The sequence below is a fragment of the Bos indicus genome, chromosome 22 (assembly GCF_029378745.1).
Source record: "Bos indicus isolate NIAB-ARS_2022 breed Sahiwal x Tharparkar chromosome 22, NIAB-ARS_B.indTharparkar_mat_pri_1.0, whole genome shotgun sequence".
Taxonomy (NCBI): domain Eukaryota; kingdom Metazoa; phylum Chordata; class Mammalia; order Artiodactyla; family Bovidae; genus Bos; species Bos indicus.
Window position 1 is genome coordinate 59,660,172 of NC_091781.1, and position 22,404 is coordinate 59,682,575.

At 51.0% G+C, this 22,404-nt stretch overlaps 1 protein-coding gene across 3 annotated transcripts in view; it reads left to right on the plus strand.

The window, feature by feature from the left end:
- The window catches only part of MGLL (monoglyceride lipase), a 184,874-nt gene that overhangs the window by 62,510 nt on the left and 99,960 nt on the right, over positions 1-22,404 (plus strand). Inside the window, exon 1 of one of the 3 annotated variants that reach the window (XM_070777032.1) lies at positions 11,476-11,618. The exons of 1 other annotated variant lie outside the window; for it this stretch is intronic. The gene's annotated coding sequence lies outside the window, so the exon portion shown is untranslated. Of the gene's footprint in view, positions 1-11,475; positions 11,619-11,649; positions 11,775-22,404 lie in introns of those variants that run through there. One more of the 3 variants, XM_070777033.1, reaches the window with a different exon arrangement.

Genomic DNA, 22,404 nt, shown 5'->3' on the forward strand with positions numbered 1-22,404 from the left:
AGGAACTCAAAAGCCTCTTGATGAAAGTGAAAGAGGAGAGTGAAAAGGTTGGCTTAAAGCTCAACATTCAGAAAACTAAGACCATGGAATCTGGCCCCATCACTTCATGGGAAATAGATGGGGAAACAGTGGAAACAGTGTCAGACTTTATTTTTTGGGCTCCAAAATCACTGCAGATGGTGACTGCAGCCATGAAATTTAAAGACGCTTACTCCTTGGAATAAAAGTTACGACCAACCTAGACAGCATATTGAAAAGCAGAGACATCACTTTGCCAACAAAGGTCCATCTAGTCAAGGCTATGGTTTTTCCTGTGGTCATGTATGGATGTCACAGTTGGACTGTGAAGAAGGCTGAGCACCAAAGAATTGATGCTTTTGAACTGTGGTGTTGGAGAAGACTCTTGAGAGTCTCTTGGACTGCAAGGAGATCCAACCAGTCCATCCTAAATTAGATCAGCCCTGGGACTTCTTCGGAAGGAATGATGCTAAAGCTGAAACTCCAGTACTTTGGTCACCTCATGTGAAGAGTTGACTCATTGGAAAAGACTCTGATGCTGGGAGGGATTGGGGGCATGAGGAGAGGGGGACGACAGAGGATGAGATGGCTGGATAGCATCACTGACTCTATGGACGTGAGTTTGCGTGAACTCTGGGAGATTCAGGGAGGCCTGGCATGCTGTAATTCATGGGGTCGCAAAGAGTCGGACACGACTGAGCGACTGAATTGAACTTAACTGATGCTCCCCAGAGCCCCCCTCCCACCCAGGCTGCCACGTAACGCTGAGCAGAGTTCCGTGTGCTGTGCATAGGTCCCTGTAGGTTGACCATTTTATGTGCAGCAGAGTGCACACGTCCGTCCCAGACTCCCTAACTCTCCCTGCCCTCTCCCGTCCCCCGAGCCCAGGCCCCACCGACCGTAAGTTCCATGTCTAGGTCTGTGAGTCTCCTTCTGTCTTGTAAATTCGTTTGTCCCGATGCACATCCTTAACCAAGCCCTCTTCCAGGTCGTCCAGGCCATGTTCCCTGCTGCCCGGCTAGGCAGTTCCCTTTCAGCGGTGCTCCTGAACCACTGACGTGGCAAGTCCTGCTCTAAGGAAACTGAGTCACTCCACCTTCCAGCTGCTTGAGAGCAAACCATTTCTACAAACGCCTGGGAAAATGGGGGAGGGATTCCAAATGTCCCCGGACGCCTCTGCATTCCTCGGTTCTACCCCATCCCCCCGCAGCCAGAATCCCTGATTTGTTAATGAGCTTCTGTTCTCAGGCTTAATGTGTCAGCTGCCGCTTGACGGGCTTTGATCTTGTGTGGAATTCATGTCTGTATGAATATATTTCAGAAGACAGTCATCCCCTTTCCTGCCCCAGCTGGTGACATGATTTCATGTGCTGTTATCAGTGGCAACCCGATGAAGCCCCAGAGGGTGTGGAGAAGCCCTGTGTCCATCCGGCTTCACCCACTGTCCACTGACTGCCCTGGGCCTGCCCTGCGCCAGGGACCCGGGTGTTAGGGGCCGAATGCTGTGTCTCCCCAGATCCGTGTCTTAGAACCTAACTGCCGGGGCGACGGGCGAGGAGGTGGGGCCTTTGGGAGGTGATTAGCTGATGAGGGTGGGGCGCCATGGGTGGGGCTAGTGCCCGGGGGACCCAGAGGCGAGTCTGCCTCTTTCCACCTCTGGCAGCACATGACTTGGTGTCTGCAACCCAGAAAGGGGCGCTCCCCTCCTGACCTCAGCCTCGCAGCCTCCAGCTGCTGCTGCTGCTGCGTCGCTGCAGTCGTGTCCGACTCTGTGCGACCCCATAGACGGCAGCCCACCAGGCTCCCTCGTCCCTGGGATTCTCCAGGCAAGCACACTGGAGTGGGTTGCCATTTCCTTCTCCAATGCATGAAAGTGAAAAGGGAAAGTGAAGTCGCCCAGTTGTGTCTGACTCTTAGCGACCCCATGGACTGCAGCCCACCAGGCTCCTCCATCCATGGGATTTTCCAGGCGAGAGTACTGGAGTGGGGTGCCATCGCCTTCTCCGGCAGCCTCCAGAGATGCAAGAAATAAGTTTCTGTTGCTCCTAAGCCACCTAGCCTGTAGTTACTCTGTTGTGGTGGCCTTAATGGACTGACACAACTTGCTTTTTTTTTAATGTAAATATTTTATTATTTTTTACCTTGTCCCTGGTATACTGTCCCTCGTATAGGTCAGTAGAATCAGAATTTCTCTTCACCTTTTTTTTATATGATTCATATTTGATTCCTTCACAGTACCCTGTTTTTCTTCTCCAACTTCTACTTGAAAAATTTCAAAGCCACCCACAACGATAAAAGAATAGCAGAGTGCAAAATTACACAGCCTGTCCCAACCCGCCGACTGCTGACATTCTGCCAGGGTTTGCCTTACATTTTCTGTCTCTCCACATATACTTACAGACCCACACTCACATTGTAAAAGTCATTTGAAAGTAGATTTCAGTCACCATGATACTGCACCTTTAAATAAATCTACATTTATTTTCTAAGAGAAAGCGCATTCCCCTACTTAACCAACACAACAGTCTCTTGGTCAACGAATTTTACATTGAGACGCATTATTACTTATTATGTACTTTATGTTCAATGTTCCCCAATTGCTCCCACAGTATCTTTTACGGGGTTTTGTGATTTATTTACTAAGATTCAATCAGACGTTCGTGTTCCTTCGTTGCACTTCTTCACCTCCTTTAAGCAGGAATAATTCCCTCTCCTGCGTGAGCACAGGAGTATGCACTCTGTGACACTGATACTTCTGTGTGCAGGCCGATTGCTTTTTCAAATATTCCTTGATCTAGCTTTGTCTGCATTTCTTTATGACTAACCTCAGATCACACGTTTTGGAACGTGCTAGAGCTGATGCTGCTGTCCCCGGTGTGACGCAGAAGGACATGATGCCACAGGATGTCACTCTGTCCCTCTGTCGTGTCTATTAGGACTCATCACCTGGCTAACGCATCACTAAAAACGCGTCCTTGACTCTTCACAAGGAGCCAGGTTTGTAAATCCTTTCTTGGAGTGTGGTTTCCGGTGCTGCAGTGCGGCCTCGGTTCACCGGTGCCGAATAGAAGTGCAGAGACAGAGTTTGGGTGAAATGCAAACAGGAGCCTTTATTGCTTTGCCAGGCACAAGAGCCACAGTGGGCTTGAGCCCTCGGACTGTGAGTCCCACCTGGAGGGCGTAGCAAGGAGTTTTATGGGGTTCAAGGAGCAGGGTGTGGTCAGCTTGTGGACAGTTCTTGGATTGGTTGTCATCAAGATGACATTCTGAGCACCTTAACGTTCTGGTTTCAATGTCTGGGGTCCGCATGCTTGCCATCAGCGGCTTTCATCTGGAGGGGGGTCTGCTTCCTGAAACCCAGCTTAAGAACATGCATCCGGGCTTTATCTGCGTCCTTTAGGGAACCAGGAGTTTGATGATTCTGCTATGTGGCAGAATTATAGTCTAAATTGTCACGAGTTTCTCAGCCCAACAGCTGATCTTTGCTTATTGTTGTCAAGTCGCTGAGTTGTGTCTGACTCTTAGCGGCCCTGTGGACCGCAGCACGCCAGGCTCCTCTGTCCGCCACTGTCTCCCAGAGTTTGCTCAAACTCATGTCCATCGAGTCAGTGATGCTGTCTAACCATCTCATTCTCTGCTGCCCGCTTCTCCTTTAGCCCTCAATCTTTCCCAGCATCAGGGTCCTTTCCAATGAGTCGGCTCTCTGCATCAGGTGACCAAAGTATTAGAGCCTCAGCTTCAGCATCAGTCCTTCCAATGAATATTCAGGACTGATTTCCTTTAGGATGGACTGGTTGGATCTGCTTGCTCTCCAAGGAACTCTCAAGAGTCTTCTCCAACACCATAGTTCAAAAGCATCAATTCTTCAGCACTCAGCTTTCTCTATGGTCCAACTCTCACATCCATACACGACCACTGGGAAAACCATAGCTTTGACGACCTTGGTTGGTGGGGTGATGTCTCTGCTTTCTAATCCCATCTAGGTCTGTCATAGCTTTCTTCTTTGTTTCTACATTTTCTCATTTCCCAATCATTAGCTCTCGAGCCAGCCTTTTATTCCAGAAGACCACGACACAGGAGCTCCCAGGGTCTCCTGTCCACCCCGCACTCTGCACACAGCTGATGGCCTGAGTCAGATGGAAGTGGTTGTTTGCTGAGCTGCCCCTGAGGGTCATATAACACCTCGTTTGGTTTGCTCAGAGAGAGTCGTCATTGACCTCGTCATTGACCCCATTTTGCAGATGAGGTCGTCGAGGCCAAGAAAGGTGAATGATTTGTCTCAAGCAGCACCTCGAGGGATATGCTGGGATTCTGACCCAAGACGTGACAGCTGACTTCCGCTTCACTTCCCGGCCCTGTGCCCTTAGTCTGGGGACTCACGGTCTTGACTCGTTCCTGTAAACCCAGGCAGTGGACCCACACCCGAGGTTCAGAAGTGTGCTCGGAAGCAGTGTCTGAATTCGTGCCTGCTCAGCACGTGTCTGTGGGTCAGGACTCATTCGTTACTTTCTGGTGTTAATTAACACTCACATCCTGACAGATCTAGTTTTGATGACTTGAAAGATTACGACTGAGCCAGCGTGTCAGAATAAATCAAGCAGAAAATGCAAGGCTGTTGCATCCGTTTCTCTGGGCAGCTTACTGCAGAGATCACTGGTACCGCTTGCAAAGCAGAACCTGTTGACTGGGCCCCAGCAGGCTCCACTCCCCGTTGGTTCCCCTGGAAACAGGGTGTCCCACAATTAGCCTGGCCCACGGCCACCCAGGGCAAGGACTGCGTTTCCCTGGCTTCCACAGCGTTCTCCAAGTGAGGGCCAAGTGCAGTTTCCAAGCTGCCCAAAGAGGGAAGTGGTTTGCTTTCTCCCTCCCGCTTCCAGCCAGCATGTAGAAGGGGAGCATATAAAAGCGATGCGGGTGACTTTAGGGTGTGCTGTGGCCATCCGAGCGGTGGGGGTGGACAGGGCGGCATGGAGCGCGAGCTATCGCTTCAGCCGTGGATAGGCGTGGTGCAGGGTGGGGGTGAGGCTTGCTGGACCATGTGGACGGGGGCCACTGAGTTTTCATTTTGCAAAGGTTTCTACTTACAGCAAGTTTGGGAAGGTAGTTGAGAGAGTTCCCATACGCTCCACACTGTTCGCCCTCTTACTAACATCTCACACTAGAAATAGCCGATGTACCAGTGATGCTCCGCTAACTCAACGCGTCCTTGATTCTTCTGGTCTGGGTGTCTCTCCAGTGTTCTTCTGGACCACAGCACGTTCAGTCAACTCCCCGTGTGACAGTTCCTCAGACTGCCCTTGAACAAAACCTTCATTTGGTTTTAAAATGTATGTCTTTCTTTATTTTCAGCTGTACTGGGTCTGCATTGCCGTCTCTAGCTGTGGCAAGCAGGGGGCCCTCCCTAGTTGGGGTGCGAAGGCTTCTCAGGGGGCGGCTTCTCTTCTTCTGGAGCGTGGTCTCTAGGGCCCAAGGGCTTCAGGAGCTGTGGGGCACAGGCTAAGTCTCTCCACACGTGGACTCTTCCCAGACCAGGGATGGAACCCATGGTTCTTAACCACTGGATCACCAGAAAGTTCTAAAAAAAACAAGCTTTCTTTTTAAAGCCATTGTTATTTAGGGACGTTTTTATGACGACAGCTGAACGCACATCCACACCGACCCGCAGGCCGCAGCCAGCTCCGCCCCCGCTCTCCTTACCCCATCAGCGCGGCAGGCCCTAAGGCCCCTCAGACTCCCGCAGGCGTGCTTTGGCCTTTGCACTGTGCTGCTTCCTCAGCTCTCATCCGCCTGGCACCCTCCTCCTCACCCTACGAAGCTCCGCTCAGATGCCTTCTCCTCCACGAGCCCCCAGACCCTGTCTTCCTCCAGGCAGGGGCCATCATCTCTCTTCTTCAAGCCCATGGGAACGTGTTCAAAGCTCTGTTGCACTCACCTCGTGGAACCCTAATTATCTGCTCACACGTGGATCTCTTGAACCTAGATTGTGGTTTTCTTGAAGTCAGGGGCCATATTTTATTCATTTTTATGTCCCCAAAACCAAATTTGCAAGAGGCACTTCAAGATCTTTGGTGAAAGGATGAATGAACTCAGATGAGGTAATTACATATAGGCCCATAAATCCTCATCTTAAAAGACTTGTTTCCTCTCTGACTAAGACATAGCTTGTGAATAGCGCACCCGTCCCTCCTACAGAAATTCATTGAGCTTCAGCACATAATTCATAAACCGGGGCCCGAACGCCGCTGCCTGAAAGCCGACATCACCGATTCATCAGGCCTCCTTTGCTGAGCAGCTCTGCAAATGGGCTCCCCGCCCTGGGGCTGGGGTGGCTGCAGAATGTTAAATCAGCACCCTGCCTCCTCTCAGCTCAGAGCTGGGTTTTCCGGGCTGCAGTACTAGCAGCTTCCAGAAGGTGCTGGGGCGTGCTCGGAGCTCTTTCCTGCCCTGGAGCGCAGTGGAGCTCAGGGTTTTTTCAGGCGAGCGGCTCAGTGCCAATGGCTGGTCCGCTTTGCTTTCATTCTGTGCCGAGCGGCGCAGCCGCACTACCAAGTCTGCAGGTGCATCTGGTACTACTTTTGCACTAACGCTAATCCTGGTACGAAAATGATTTTTCCCTCTTTAGAAATGTAGCTTTAGCATTTTCTAGGCTTCAACGTGTGACAGTCTTGGAGCTGTCCTGTATGAGTGACACTCAGCCAGCGATAAATTCTCCTGCCACAGTGTCCTGAAGATCTTGCCTGGCTTTTATTTGTGAAGAGATTTATTTTAAATATCCTTACCTTGTGAAGTCGTAACATTATTTGCTCTTGTTCAGTTCCTAACTTGTGTACGGCTCTTCGTGGACCCGTGGACCGCAGCGTGCCTGGTCTCCCTGTCCCTCATCATCTCCTGGAGTTTGCCCAAGTTCATGTTCATTGAGTCGGTGATGCCATCCAACCAGCTCATCCTCTGACATCCCCTTCTCCTCCCGCCTTCAGTCTTTCCCAGCATCAGGGTCTTTTCCAGTGAGTCAGTTCTTCGCATCAGGTGGCCAAAGGATTGGAGCTTCAACATCAGTCCTTCCAATGAATATTCACGACTGATTTTCTTTAGGATGGACTGGTTGGATCTCCTTGAAGTCCAAGGGACTCTCAAGAGTCTTCTTTAACACCACAGTTCAAAAGCATCAATTCTTTGGCACTCAGCTTTTTTTATGATCCAGATCTCACAGCCATAACATGACTACTGGAAAAACATAGCTTTGACTAGACAGACCTTTGTTGACAAAGTAATGTCTCTGGTTTTTAATGTGCTGTCTAGGTTGGTCATAGCTTTTCTTCCAAGGAGCAAGCATCTTTTCATTTCATGGCTGCAATCACCATCTGCAGTGATTTTGGAGTCCAAGAAAATAAAATCTGTCACTATTTCCATTGTTTCTCCATCTATTTACCATGAAGTGATGGAACTGGATCCCATGATCTTAGCTTTTTGAATGTTGAATTTTAGGCCAGCTTTTTCACTCTCCTCTTTCACTTTCAACAAGAGGCTCTTTACTTCTTATTTGCTTTCTTCCATAAGGGTGGTGTTATCTGCATATCTGAGGTTATTGATATTTCTCCCAGCAATCTTGATTCCAGCTTGTCCAGCAATTCGCATGATATACTCTGCATATAAGTTAAATAAGCAGAGTGACAATATACAGCCTTGATGTACTCCTTTCCCGATTTGGAACCAGTCTGTTGTTCCATGTCCAGTTCTGACTGTTGCTTCTTGACCTGCACACAGATTTCTCAGAAGACAGGTCAGGTGGTCTGGTATTCCCATCTCTTGAAGAATTTTCTAGTTTGTGGTGATCCACACAGTCAAAGGCTTTGGCATAGTCAATAAAGCAGAAGTAGATGTTTTTCTGGAACTCTCTTGCTTTTTCTGTGATTCAGTGGATTTTGTCAATTTGATCTCTGGTTCCTCTGCCTTTTCTAAATCCAGTTTGTACATCTGGAAGTTCTTGGTTCACATACTATTGAAGCCTAGCTTGGAGAATTTTGAGCATTACTTTGCTAGCGAGTGAGAATGAGTGCAATTGTGCAGTACTTTGAGCATTCTTTGGCATTGCCTTTGGGATTGGAGTGAAAACTGACCTTTTCCAGTCCTGTGGCCACTGCTGAGTTTTCCAAATTTGCTGACATACTGAGTGCAGTACCTTAGCAGCAGCATCTTTTAGGATTGAAATAGCTCAGCTGGAATTCCTCTGAAACTATGCTACTGCCCAACTTTGTGCATTACACTGTGGGATTTTGAAATTGCCTTGAGAGCATGGCTTCCGTTCTCTGAGTGTGCAGTGATGGATGTACAGAATACATACATTTACATGCTAATTTGTTCATTTTCTGTCTCCGTCACACAGAAGAATATAGGCTCCGGCAAGAGCCCCTCTGTGCTTTATTCTGGCGGTGTCCCCTTGCTGGCTCTTAGGAAGTGCTCGGTAATTCTGTGGAATGACTTAGGTAGGTCGCGTCTCTCCTTACGTAGCTGTCTTTGCTGCCCTGAGCAGGACCTGCCTGCCGGGGCCAAGGGTGGAGGCCGGTCCTCAGTGCCTGCCGCCTCCTGCCCGCACGGCGGAGGACGCTCCTTTCCTTCTCGGGCGTCTGCGCCTCTCTGACCGCCGACTCGAAGCTGCCCCCCACACATCTCCCAAGGGTGATGCTTTTGTCTGTTTTTCTCTCCCCTTCTTCCAGGTGTTCTTTCAGGGTAATTAGATTAATTTATCCGTAAGACGGGCTCTTCAAAATGCGGTGCCTTTTCTGGAGAAGAATGAAGCCTCTTTTCAGAAGATGCTGTTCTAAAAACACGTTTTAAGACGTAACCAAGAAGGGAGCAAATCAGGACGGGGCTTAGTTAAGCAGACGTGGAAGGGTGTTCATGTCCTGTGTGACATCGGGGGTCGGGGATTGCGAGAGACACTGAGGGCGGAGGGGCCGGATGCATGACCACAGGGTCCCGCTCACCGCTGGCTGCCCTGCCTGCCTGTCCGCCAGGTGCCCTGCTAGACGCCAGGACGAGACAAAGTCCATGCTCTCCTGGGGTGTTCATCCTACACGGAAACGTGCCGAAAATCACAAATGCAAACCACATAGGGAAGTTAAAATGTCTCGTAGACACATCAGCAAAGTGTTATTAAAAGAAGTAAATGACATTAATTTCAGTACTGCCCTGTGGGTAACCCAGTGTCTTGAGTTAACCCAAAACATACTGTTTGAACATGTAATCAACATAAAAATTACCAGGAGATCCTCCACCTTCTCTTTCGATGCTCAGTCTTCAGAGTCCAGCGAGCATTTACCTTTGCTGCTGTTCAGCCGCTCAGTTGCGTGCACCTCTTTGCGACCCCAGAGACTGCAGCACGCCAGGCTTCCCGGAGTTTGCTCAGACTCACGTCCATCGAGTTGGTGATGCCGTCCAACTGTCTCGTCCTCCGTCGTCCCCTTCTCCTCTTGTTTTCAGTCTTTCCCAGCATCGGGGTCTCTGCTGATGAGTCAGTGCTTTGCATGTAGTGGCCAAAGTATTGGAGCTTCAGCATCAGTCCTTCCAATGAGCATTGAGGGTTGACACTTTTCAGGCTGACTGTACCCCAAGTGTGGCTCGTGGCTGCCATGCTGGACAATAAACCAGTGAAGAAACAGATTTAACACACACTGACTCCGTTATAAATAATGTGACTTCAGTATTGAGTGTCGTGAGCCATTAGGAAGGGCTTGGAATATCGAGGGAATCGTGGAGGGACCTGAAAGGACTCAGGCAAGAAGGGAAGGGGCTGCTTGGTGGGGGGGCTGTCTGGCGCTGACCCCCAGGCAGAACCGGAGGGGGCGAGGGCCAGTCCTCCTGAGGCTGCACACGGGGTCTCTGGTGCAGCAACAGCCCTGAGGCGGGCACGCAGGGCGTGTTCAAGGTGGGGGTGGATGGTGGCAGCGGACGGGTGAGACTGGGGGTGGACTGCGAGCCCTCGGGGTGGGCTGGACACCGCGGGCCTCACGGGCCAGGCGAGGGGCTGGTTTCTGCAGAGCCCTCGGGGGTGGGCTGGACACCACGGGCCTCACGGGCCAGGTGAGGGGCTGGTTTCTGCAGAGCCCTCGGGGGTGGGCTGGACACCGCGGGCCTCACGGGCCAGGCGAGGGGCTGGTTTCTGCAGAGCCCTCAGGGTGGGCTGGACACCGCGGGCCTCACGGGCCAGGCGAGGGGCTGGTTTCTGCAGAGCCCTCGGGGGTGGGGCTGGACACCGTGGGCCTCAAGGGCCTGGCGAGGGGCTGGTTTCTGCAGGAGGCGGATCCATGCCCCCGTTTCCTAGGTGCCCAGCCCTCTGCCGTGTCAGAGGATGCTGTTCTGGGACTCGACCCTTAAATGCAGCCGTTAGCGTGTCTTGCTGTCAGCGTCCCTGGTATATGTGTGGCGACTGCTGTGAATCCTGTGCCTGGGCGCGGGGACATCGTCTCTGGGGTCTGAGGGGGTCTGGTGCCAACCCCCTGTGAGAGGGCATTTTGTCCCTGCAGGTGTCGTAAGTCACCAGCACACCCTTTGAATGTATGTATTCCACGCGTGTCATGGCCATGCTTCCGAAGGGTTATGGGTGCACGACAGCCTTTCTCTAGGACCAGATGTTTGGAGGGGGTTTCCTTCCCTTGGGTGGAGGGAGCCAGCCCTGCTCCGTCCTGGGGGTCAGGTTGAGCCCCATGCTCTGAACGCGCAGCAGTGTCAGGGGGTCCTGGGGGCTGGACTGTGCGTCCCCACGAGGCTGATCGTTCACTTTCTCTGCGGCCTGCCATCACTCAGTCGTGTCCAACTCCTTGCAACCCCAGGGACTGTAGCCCGCCAGGCTCCTCTGTCCATGGGATTCTCCAGGCAAGAATACTGGAGTGGGCTGCCATGCCCTCCTCCAGGGGATCTTCCCGACCTGGGGATCGAACCTGCGTCTCTTACGTCTCCCGCATTGGCAGGCGGGTTCTTTACCACAGTGCCACGTGGGAAGCCCCCTCCAGAACCCCCTGCCCCTGGTATTTATAGTTACCCTCCCCTTTCGCCAGGCCCAGAGGCTCCCTCTCTGGGGTTGGAGGCCAGTTGTGACCCTTGGGAAGTCAGCCAAGTCAAGCTTGTCGCTCTCGGAGAGTGATTTGAGGTCTCACAGGGCCGTGAGCTCCCCTGTTCCCATTACAACAGGTGTGGGGCTGCTGGCTTGGTGAAAACGGCCCCTTTGGGCCCCGTCAGAGAAGTTCTAAGTGTTACTATTCCCATAATAGCCTGGCCTGACCAGGGGCCCCCTTCCTACCCAGACCGCAAGCTCCCAGGTCTGACGTGGCCGTGTTTCTCCAGCTCAGCACCCTGTGGGGGCTGTGGTGATGATGGTTAATTTCTGAACCAGCTCAGGAGCGTTTTCACTTAGAGAGAAAGCCACGTGTTACCTCTGACAGTTTTGACCTTGGTCCTCATGGTCTGCTTCAGGCGCAGGGGTGTCCGGGAAGTGTTTGGCGGGTACCGTGGGCTGGAGCCTCCACAGAAATGTGTCTGTAAGACCCCCCGAGCCTCACAGCTGCACGGTGGGCGAGCCCGGTGGTCCTAAGGACACAGCACACGTAAGTGTCCTCACGGGGACCCTCTGCCTTCAGTTCCCTTGCCGAGGAGTTGAAATGGCAGCCTGTGACAGCCGGGAGGGACCTCAGGATCCTCGTTTTCTGATGGCTCTTTTTTTTAACGCCTGGATCCTTGAGCCATTTTGAATTTGTTCTCAGGTAAGGTTAGCAATAGACCTAAGGTTATTTTTTCCCAGATAACTAGTCTCTTGTTTGTTATCAAGTCCATCTTGCCCCAGTGACTTGAGATGCCACCTTTATCAAATGCCAAATTCCTCTCTCTGCCCGGGGCTATTTTTGGACTTTCCGTGGGTTCCGCCGACGTTTCCATGCCAGTACCGTGCTGGTTGAAAAGGTGGCTTCCGTGTCTGGCCAGGCCTTCTTGCCTCTCAGATATTAAATTCGGTTCTTGCATTTTTAAGCTTAAGAGCTTTGAAGTGAAGTGAAGTTGCTCATCTGTGTCCAACTCTTTGTGACCACATGGACTGTAGCCTACCATGCTCCTCTGTCCATGGGAATTTCCAGGTGAGAATACTGCAGTGGGGTGCCATTTCCTTCTCTATGGGAGCTTCCCAAGAGCTTTAGTATTAGCATATTATTGACTGGGGGATTTTTGCAGAAAGTAATGCCTGTGACTGGTGATTTGTTATCTAAGTGAATATTGAAACACTCCGGTCCATAACATTCAGGTAACAGGAGACCCATTAACACGTCTCTGGTTGATAAGTTGTTAATAATCTAACTTCACAAGGAAGCTTGTTGCTATTTTTCCTGGGATTGTTTAAACTTCATAAATTGATTTAAGGAAAACTTGCAGCTGTACAATGGTGTCGTTCTAAGAAGCAAGAATATCTGCATTTATTCGCATATATTTACTGTATCTTCCAAAGGTGTTTGATGTAGGTTCTGCATACTTATTATTAAGTTTCTTTTTCGTTTTTATCATACAAGAGATTTCAGCTTCCTGATGTCCTCTGAGGTGTATTTTTTAAGGCTGTTTATTCCTGTGTGCTGATTTTGCCTTTTGTTCCTTTGCTTTATTGCAAACTAGTGGTTGTAGTAAAATTCTAGTCCACATTAGTGAAGTGAAGTTGCTCAGTCGTGTCCGACTCTTTGCGACCCCGTGGACTGTAGCCTACCAGGCTCCTCCATCCATGGGATTCTCCAGGCAAGAATACTGGAGTGGGGTGCCATTTCCTTCTCCAGGGGATCTTCCCGATCCAGGGATCGAACCTGGGTCTCCCACCTTGCAGGCAGACGCTTTAACCTCTGAGCCAGCAGGGAAGCCCTCGTCCATATTGTTGACTCAGAATTGCCGAACAAAGCAGACACACTCTCACCAAGCCTTCTTTGGCTAAGCAACAGCAGTGTGTGCTAATTTTCAAGCCTGCCTCACAGTCAGAAAACCCACAAAACCCACTGGTTTCCATCTGTGACGTTCCTCAGAGCCACCTAAGGAATGTCTTCAAGTAGAGGGGCTGGCACTCCCTCCCCGCCCAAGGTTGTGGAGGAGGTCAGAGACGGGGGCATCCTCGGGGCCCTCCGCCCCTCACCCAGAGCGTGAGTAGCTCAGATGGATGAGTCAGAGCGTGGGGCCAGCTCAGCAGTGGGGTCAGCCCCGGCGAGGGACGGCATTTCCCCAGGAAGCCGAGGACAGCGCCCCCTCTCCGCCCGGGAGCAGGGCATCCGCCTGCAGCCCGCAGACGGGAGTGGCCTGGTGGCCGGGGCTCCTGCGGGTTGGAGGCGCAGAGGCCATGGAGTGGGTCCCACAGGGACGAGGACGGTGCCTGCAGCCGGCCCGTTGGTCCTCATTTGCATGTTTGCTTCTGGCCTTCCCGAGCAGGGGCTGGGGCTCCCCCGGGACTCCGCTCGCTTCATGCTGCTTGGCACGCATGCTTCTTTCCACTTTCAGTTACGTCTCTTCTTTATCTGATGGCTCCTCTTTATTTCAGCTGTTTCTCTCGCTTACCATTTTCTGCATCTCCACATCCCCGTTCTCCTTCCGAGCACATGCGCCTTTTGTCTCCTGGATGAGGCTCGTGACTGTGCCGTATTCAGGCTGCCTGTGTTTTCAAGTCCACAGGGGTGGGAGTGCGTGACGGGTTTGTTCTGTCTTCTGCTTTGGTCATGAAGCGCTCAGCAGGCACACCTGTACCTTTGGGGGTGTCTGGCCATTGCTTTGCGATCGGATGACTTCTCAGGGTGCGTCCACACTGCCCCAGCAATGGCCACTCATGACAGCTGCCCCCGAAGGACCATGCTGTCCCCCCTGCCGCTGTGTGAGAACGGAACCAGGAGGTGCTGGGCAGGCCTGCAAGGCCGTCCACTCCCGCAGCCGGGGACAGCTCTCCACAGCCCCTCCCCGACCGCAGCCTTCCCGCGTCGCCCCCGCAGGCTAACACGGGCGTGTACAGAGCGGTGTGCCAATACTGTTCGATTGTGTGTTTCTCTGATCGCGGAGTATCTCTTCAATACACTTTCTAGTCCTTTGGCATTCTGCTTCTGTTATAAATTCCCCGTCTATATTCTCTGCCCATTTTTTCCCTTTGGGGTCAGTTGACCTTTTCTTGCTGATTTTCAGGAGTTCCTTGTACCCTTGATAAATGAACCCGATCTGTCTGGTAAACAGCCCCACCTTTTCCTTGTCCTTCCCGGTTTATCCTTGGCATCCTTTGTTGAAAGGAAATCCTGGATTTTGACGTAATCAAATTCCTGTTTTGTTTTGTTTTTTCCTTTTTCGTCTATGGTTTGGTGTGTGTGTGTGTGTGTGTGTGTTTACTTTTATTTGTTTATCTGCCTGAGCTGAGTCTTCGTTTCTGCTCTGGCTTCTCTCTGGCTGTGAGTCGCTGGGGGCTTCTCTTGGTTGAGGTGTGAGGGCTTCTCATCGCGGGGGCTTCCCTTCCTGTGCAGAGCGGCTCTAGGCCTGTGGGCTTCAGTGGTTACAGCTCCCAGGCTCCAGAGCACTGGTTGGGTAGTGATGGTGTGTGGGCTCAGTTGACCCACGGCATGTTGGGTCTTCCCAGACCAGGGACCAGAACTGTGCCTCCTGCGTTGGCAGGCGGAGTCTTTGTCGGTGAGCCAAAGCGAAGCCCCTTGATTTGTGGCTTTTTAAAATTTAATGTCTTCTCTCCACCTGGGTGACAAGGACGCCCTGCAGCCTCTTTTAAAGTCTGTCTTCCACCTTTGGGTCTATAAAATCGTGAGGTATTAGGTAGAAACTCATCTTTATTTTCCCAACAGTTCAGTTCAGTTCAGTCGTTCAACTGTATCCAACCCTTTGCGACCCCATGGACTGCAGCACGCCAGGCCTCCCTGTCCATCACCAGCTCCCGGAGTTTACCCAAACCCATGTCCATTGAGTCGGTGATGCCATCCAACCATCTCATCCTCTGTCGTCCCCTTCTCCTCCCGCCTTCAATCTTTCCCAGCATCAGGGTCTTTTCCAATGAGTCAGTTCTTTGCATCAGGTGGCTTAAGTATTGAACTTTCAGCTTCAACATCAGTCCTTCCAATGAACACCCAGGACTTTACTAAACCCTCTGCCACCTCTCTGGCTCAGATGGTAAAGAATCTGCCTGCAATGTGGGAGACCCAGTTTTGATCCCTGGGTTGAGAAGATACCCTGGAGAAGAGAATGGCAACCCACTCCAGTATGCTGGCCTGGAGAATCCCATGGACAGAGGAGCCTGGAGGGCTACAGTCCATGGGGGCACAAACAGTCGGACAGACCTGAGCAGCTAACATTTCACTCTTCAATGCCATCTCTAGTTCTTGCTCTTTTGTGGGGAGAAATTGGTGATTTGATGACATTCATTTCTGTGTTAAAAATGTTACAATGAATTGTCCTCATGTCCCTTAATTTAAGTCTCTCCTTTTGCTCTTTTGGTGGCTCTTAATGAATCCTTTGTATTAACAGTTTCAAGCCCTTTTAAATGTTGAGAGTTAACCGCTGGATCCTGGTAGCCTCGAGTTGTCAGATTTACACGACTGGAAACACACGTGCCCGGCTCCATCTGAGCTTCAGACAGGCAGTGATAAAACTGCACCGTAACCATGTCCCAACATTACACGGGACACAGTCACACTGAAAATTAATTCATTGTTCACTGGAAATTTAAACTACTCATTTGACTGAGCCATGTGGCTTGGAGGATCTTAGTTCCCCAATCAGGGTGGAACCTGTGCCCCAGGCAGTGGGAGCGTGGGGTCCTAAGCCCTGGACCGCCAGGGAAATCCCCATCAGAATTCTTTTTATAATTTTATTATTCACTTTCATTTTTGGCTGTACTGGGCCTGCATTGCTGCTTGCAGGCTTTCTCCAACTGGGACTGGTGGGGGCTACTCTCAGCTGTGGTGCGTGGCCTTCTCACGGTGGAGGCTTCTCTCGCCCTGGAGAACAGGCTCTAGGCAGCCAGGCTCAGTAGTGGTGTTGCAGGAAGGGGGACCCTTTCCAGGCCCCGAAATGGGCTCTTGTCTAAGACTTGGAAATGAATTGTCCAAGGAGACACACGTGCTGACAAAGAAAGAGATTTTATTGGAAAGGGCGCCCGGGTGGAGAGCAGCAGGGTGAGGGAGCCCAGGAGGACCGCTCTGCCGCGTGGCTCGCAGTCTCGGGTTTTATGGTGATGGGACTAGTTTCCGGGTTCTCTTCAGCCAATCATTCTGCCTCAGAGTCCTTCTTGGTGGTGCACGTCCTGTTCAGCCACGATGGAAGCCAGCGAGGATTCTGGGGTGTCTCCTTTTGACCTTTCCTGACCTCTTCCGGTTGGTGGTGGCTTATTAGTTCCGTGTTCCTCACCAGGACCTCCTGTTGTAAAATGACTCATGCAAACAGTGTCTGCAGTGCCCAGGACGGGCGGTTTCAGTCGGCGTGCTTCCCCTAACGGTTGCACCTCCCAGGCTCGAGAACACAGGCTCAGTAACGGTGCACGTGGGTTTAGTTGCCCCGTGGGCATCGAGATCTTCCTGGACCAGGGATCAAACCCCTGCCTCCTGCATTGGCAGGCGGGTCCTTTACCACTGAGCCACCAGGGAAGCCCACCCCCCTCCTCATGTGCGTCTCAGCAGGCAGCCCTCCTCTACATCTAGCCCTCAGGCGCTTGTCTGGATGAAACCTTGCCCCATCTGGCACCCTGTGCGCGGTGCCGGCAGGTAGCAAGGACGCTGGTCACACACTGCCGCGACTGCTGTGGGTGCTTTCCTGACCCAGTCCTTCAGATAACCTGCTCTTAAGTGAATGTCTCAGGGCCTCCCCTAAGGGTTTTACTGGACTGGTGTTTCTCAAGGGTCCACAGGCTTGGCAATCACCTGCGAACCTTCTAAGACTGTGGTTCTGTGGGTCTGGGGCGGGGCCTGGAATTCTGCGTTTCTAACAGGCTCCCAGGAGAGGATGCAGCTGCTCCTTGGCCCATGTTCTGGTGGCAGGGAACTAGGGGTTCCGGGCATGTCCCCTGGGGCCTGGGTGGCACCGCCAGGCCTTTGGGAACAGAGCAAAGCCCACCTTGACCCAGCCACACCCCTTCTATCCATGTGAGAGCTAGAGGGGGAGATGAGTTAAAGGAAAGATAAACAGCAGATCATATACTAGTAATAGGAACTCTCCTGGGGTCTTCATGCATCTTCCTCCAACTGTTGAAGACACACTTCCATAGGAACCATTAAAGTTGGCCTTCCTTATCCTCAGGGTTTTGTGTCTGCAGATTCAACCAGCCACAGATTGGACACATATATGTTTTTAGTTCCAGGAAGTTCCAAAAGCAAAACTTGAATTTGCTGCACACTGGCAACTATTTACATAACATTTACATTGTATTTGCATTCATTTGCGTGATATTTATATTATACGTATAGTTATTTGCGTGGCATTTACACCTATTTGCATAGCACTTGCATTCTGTTTGGTGTTATAAGTAACCTAGAGACGACTGGAAGTCCATGGGAAAACGCATGCTTTGCGACTACTATGCCTTTTCACGTGAGACTTGAACACCCGTGCACTTCGGTATCAACAGGGCTCCGGAGCCAGTCTTAGCTGACGGGGGTGACTGTCCCTTGCCCGTGGTACCCCACCCCAGGTGTGCGCTGCCCTGGCTGTGATCGTGGGCTTCCTCGTCTGTCTGGCCGTCTGTCCGCTTCTCTCTGGCTGTTAATCATGTGAGGAGAGGGTGGCGGTGTTTAGTGCCATACCCCAGCCCTGGGCACAGTGTCCACTCACAAATGCAAGTGGAATGAAAGAAAGCAGTGAATACCAACTTCTGATCATCAAGACTGTCCTTAAAACAGCGTTGGTTTCGCCTCAAAGGGCCCCTACACAGGACTGCTTAGCTGTGGCCGTGGGTGGACTTTCCTGGGAGAGGATCGCGTCCTGGAACTTGTCTGCCCCGGATTCTCCCTTTGTCTGCCTCCAGGTTTGCCAGCCAGAGTGTACTGCCTGCCTTGCCCCACTCCTGGGGACTAAAGACAGAGCTCTTGCCCTGATGTAACTCCTTGTTCCCAGTCTCCGGCTGCCAGCCTGCTCCTTGCTGGGCTGAAGAGGTAGCTCAGATGAACCGCTCTCAGCCCTCCTCCCCAGGCTCCTCCTCCAGAGCACACTCCCTCCTCCCATCTGCACAGGGCCAACCATCTTCTGCCTGTCCAGAACAGCACCAAGCGTTTCAGTCAGCAGATTAGGTCGTCAGCAGGTTAAGACGGGTCTCAGGCTGAGTTGCCTCTGTCAAGCGTCTTTGATCACAGACAATGGGAATCAAAGCTGGCTGACTTGAGCCAAAGGGGCGTGGCTTGGAGGCCTGTTGGGTCGCTCCTGGGGGGCCCCAGAGCCTGGAAGGCAGGGCTTGAAACAGCAGATCAGGGCCCAGGATGCTCACCGGGCTTCCTGCTGCAGGGGCGCACTCTGCCCGCGGCCGGGCCACACACACACACACACACACACTGCATGCCCAGAGTGTATGGGTGTGAGTGAGCTCTGCAAGGGCCTTCCCTCTGTCACTCTGTGAGAGGGTCAGGGAGTGTCCGGCCGCCTTCCTTGGGCCCTGGGCCAGCCCCTGGCTGGAGGGAGCCACAGGCTCTGATTGACAGTTGCCCGAAGAATTCACCCAGTGCTGGAGAATTCCTTAAAAGGAAATACAGTTGTTGCTTAGGAAGGGGAAAGTATTGCCTGGTGGTCAAACATTAAATCAGAGAAAACACACGTCCACAGAGACCTCTTGTGGATTTGAAGCAGGCGAGGGGGGAAGTCCGACACGAGCCCGCAGCAACCTGTGTGTGAGGGACCCCGGACACCCTCGGTCTTGGTTCCCAATTGCTTTCTTGCCCGAAACATTGAGAGGCCCCTGGGGGTGAAATCAGATGATATCAGTGATTTCCAAGGTGCAAAAGGAGGGGCCTGGACCCTTGTCCGGAGTCATACTTTACGGCTACTTGCTGTGCAGCCTTGGACGAGTTATCTCACCTCTCTGGTCTCAGTATTTCAGGTACAAAATGGAGGCTTTTGCTTGATATACAGGGAAATATTCTCAAGGCAAGGATGCTGAAGTGGTTTGCCATCCCTTCTCCAGTGGACCGCATTTTGTCAGAACTCTCCACCATGACCCGTCCATTAAGTTACACAAAGCTGGGACCCATGTGATCAGTTCGGTTAGCTTTCTGTGAGTGTGGTTTTCATTCTGTCTGCTCTCTGATGGATGAGGATAAGAGGCCTGTGCAGGCTTCCCAATGGGAGGGACTGGCTGTGGGGAAAACTGGGTCTTGCTCTGGTGGGCAGGGCCTTGCTCTGAGTTCTGAGTTCAGTCGCTCAGTCGTGTCCGACTCTTTGCAACCCCATGAATTGCAGCACACCAGGCCTCCCTGTCCATCACCAATTCCCGGAGTTCACCCAAACTCACGTCCATCAAGTCAGTGATGCCATCCAGCCATCTCATCCTCTGCCGTCCCCTTCTCCTGCCCCCAATCCCTCCCAGCATCAGGGTCTTTTCCAATGAGTCAACTCTTCACATGAGGTGACCAAAGTACTGGAGTTTCAGCCTCAGCATCAGTCCTTTCAATGAACACCCAGGACTGGTCTCCTTTAGGATGGACTGGTTGGATCTCCTTGCAGCCCAAGGGACTCTCAAGAGTCTTCTCCAACACCACAGTTCAAAAGCATCAATTCTTCACTGCTCAGCTTTCTTTATAGTCCAACTCTCACATCCATACATGATAACTGGAAAAACCATAGCCTTGACTAGATGGACCTTTTTTGGCAAAGTGATGCCTCTGCTTTTTAATATGCTGTCTAGGTTGGTCATAACTTTCCTTTCAAGGAGTAAGAGTCTTTTAATTTCATGGCTGCAATCACCATCTGCAGTGATTTTGGAGCCCCCAAAATAAGGTCTGACACTGTTTCCACTGTTTCCCCATCTATTTCCCATGAAGTGATGGGACCGGATGCCATGATCTTCGTTTTCTGAATGTTGAGCTTTAAGCCAACTTTTTCACTCTCCTCTTTCACTTTCATCAAGAGGCTTTTGAGTTCTTCTTCACTTTCTGCCATAAGGGTGGTGTCATCTGCATATCTAAGGTTATTGATATTTCTCCCAGCAATCTTGATTCCAGCTTGTGCTTCCTCCAGCCCAGAGTTTCTCAAGATGTACTCTGCATATAAGTTAAATAAGCAGGGTGACAATATACAGCCTTGACGTACTCCTTTTCCTATTTGGAACCAGTCTGTTGTTCCATGTCCAGTTCTAACTGTTGCTTCCTGACATGCATATAGGTTTCTCAAGAGGCAGGTCAGGTGGTCTGGTATTCCCATCTCTTTCAGGATTTTCCACAGTTTATTGTGATCCACACAGTCAAAGGCTTTGGCATAGTCAATAAAGCAGAAATAGATGTTTTTCTGGAACTCTCTTGCTTTTTCGATGCTCCAGCAGATGTTGGCAATTTGATCTCTGGTTCCTCTGACTTTTCTAAAACCAGCTTGAACATCAGGAAGTTCACGGTTCACAGATTGCTGAAGCCTGGCTTGGAGAATTTTGAGCATTACTTTACTAGCATGTGAGATGAATGCAATTGTGTGATAGTTTGAGCATTCTTTGGCATTGCCTTTCTTTGGGATTGGAATGAAAACTGACCTTTTCCAGTCCTGTGGCCACTGCTGAGTTTTCCAAATTTGCTGGCATATTGAGAGCAGAACTTTCACAGCATCATCTTCCAGGATTTGAAATAGCTCAACTGGAATTCCATCACCTCCACTAGCTTTGTTCATAGTGATGCTTTCTAAGGCCCACTTGACTTCACATTCCAGGATGTCTGGCTCTAGGTCAGTGATCACAGCATCGTGATTATCTTGGTCGTGAAGATCTTTTTTGTACAGTTCTTCTGTGTATTCTTGCCATCTCTTCTTAATATCTTCTGCTTCTGTTAAGTCCATACCATTTCTGTTCTTTATCGAGCCCATCTTTTTATGAAATGTTCCCTTGGTATCTAATTTTCTTGAAGAGATCTCTAGTCTTCCCCATTCTGTTGTTTTCCTCTATTTCTTTGCATTGATCGCTGAGAAAGGCTTTCTTATCTCTTCTTGCTATTCTTTGGATCTCTGCATTCAGATGTTTATATCTTTCCTTTTCTCCTTTGCTTTTCTCTTCTCTTCTTTTCACAGCTATTTGTAAGGCCTCCCCAGACAGCCATTTTGCTTTTCTGCATTTCTTTTCCATGGGGATGGTCCTGATCCCTGTCTCCTGTACAATGTCATGAACCTCGGTCCATAGTTCATCAGGCACTCTATCTATCGGATCTAGGCCCTTAAATCTATTTCTCACTTCCAGTGTATAATCATAAGGGCCTTGCTCAGTGAATCCTTAATCCAGTTTTCTGCTGATGGGTGGGGCTATGCTCCCTCCCTGTAGTTTGGCCTGAGGCTGAACTGTGGAGGGGTAATGGTGACCTCCTCCAAAAGGACTTATGCCAGCAGCCGTGCCTCCTAGAACTGCTGCTGCCAGTACCCCAACCCCGCAGCAGGCCACTTTGTCAACAAAGGTCCGTCTAGTCAAAGCTATGGTTCTTCCAGTGGTCATGTATGGATGTGAGAGTTGGACCATAAAGAAGGCTTAGCACCAAAGAATAGATGCTTTTCAACTGAGGTGTTGGAGAAGACTCTTGAGAGTCACTTGGACAGCAAGGCAATAAAGCCAGTCAATCCTAAAGGAAATCAACCATGAATATCCATTGGAAAGACTGATGCTGAAGCTCCAATACTTTGGCCACCTGATGCGAAGAGCTGACTCATTAGAAAAGACCCTGATGCTGGCAAAGATTGAGGGCAGGAGGAGAAGGGGATGACAGAGGATGAGATGGTTGGATGGCGTCACTGACTCAATGGACATGAATGTGAGCAAACTCCGGGAGATGATGAAGGACAGGGACGCCTGGTGTGCTGCAGTCCATGGAGTCACAAAGAGTCGGACATGACTAAGCAACTGAACAACAGCATGTGCATTTAACAATGGGTATGGTAACACGATTTCATAAGACACAGGTTCTCAGCCATGTGGTATTTACAAAGGCAATTTGGGGGATTTCCCTGGTTATCCAGTGGCTAAGAAACCAAGTCCCTGTGCAGGGGGCCCTGGTTCAGTCCCTGACTGGGGGCCTAGATCTCACACTCCACAGCTAGGAGCTTACATGCCACAACTAAAAACCCCGCAGCCAAGACCCGGAGCAGCTCAATAAACATGAAAACAACAACAGCTACAGAAACACAGAGGGATTTGGAGAGGAGAGCTGATGCTATTTTATGAGCGGAAGTCACTGTATG